The following is a 1,076-nucleotide window of genomic DNA, read 5'->3' as shown; positions in this document are numbered from 1 at the left end:
GAGGCAGGCTGAGAAAATCACTCCACTGCAAATATGAGCTACCTTTATGGAAAAGGCAAGACTACGCACCAGCGTGCCCCTGGGGATGTGCCTAAGCCCTCACGAAGAACTGGTGTGAGGCTGGTTGGACTTCAGAAGTGCTATGGGCAAGACTGCAGGTACTGCTCACGTCCCCCTGCTGAATGGGAGTGGGGAGGTCATGCCAACAAGTATTGGGGATGAACAGTTCAGGTAGCTTCTCTTCAGGTCACGAGTCTTAAGGCTGAGGATGGTACTTTAAAGACTTTCACCCAAGCGCCTCATCCACATGACCTGAGCAGCGGGTAGACACAACCCACTTAATCGACTGAGCCACCCAGGTGCCCACAGCCTCCTTGACTCGTTCTTCTAAAAATGTGACTAAGTGGGAGTCTTAGGTTTCTGCCCTTTGATAGGCAGGCTGGTGAAGGAGTGATGCTATAGGACTGAGGCCAGGTCAGAGATAAAAGGCAATGCAGCTTCTGACTTGTTGCTGGACCATTAGAGCCTTAAGTAGTCGCATGAACAGTCTGTCCTGAGCACACCGTGTTGTGAGGAGCCCACAAACCCACCCAAGGGTCACGGCAAGGTCCTGAAATCAAATGAAGGGAGAGATGCCCTGGCGAGACCCCAGCTGCTCTAGTTCCCTGCTGTAGGAAGCATCTAGCACCTGGAGGACCTCAGACACAGCCGCATCAGTCAGCTGAGTCCTTCCTTAATCAGGACCCACAGAGAAAACGGAGGTAAAACATGACCACTGTTAAGCCACCAAGTTTGGGGATTTACAATAACTGGTTTGCCAGGTTTCTGGTAGGCGGGCAACGTGAGTAAGTAGACTTCAGAGGAAACTAATTTCATTTCCCATTCACCTGAACCAGAAACAAACATTAGGTAATAATGAAGGTGTGGAATCTGCAAATTTTTCAAATACAACCACTGCTTTAAGGTGTTGAACTATTTACTATGTTTATTTACAGGAGTCACAATCTGACCAAATTCCCTATCCCTACAAAACACCACTTATACAGAGATTACAAACAGTAACACCATGAAATCAA

Source organism: Canis lupus, chromosome 14 (assembly GCF_048164855.1).
Source record: "Canis lupus baileyi chromosome 14, mCanLup2.hap1, whole genome shotgun sequence".
Lineage (NCBI taxonomy): Eukaryota > Metazoa > Chordata > Mammalia > Carnivora > Canidae > Canis > Canis lupus.
Note: the sequence above shows the minus strand (reverse complement) of the source record.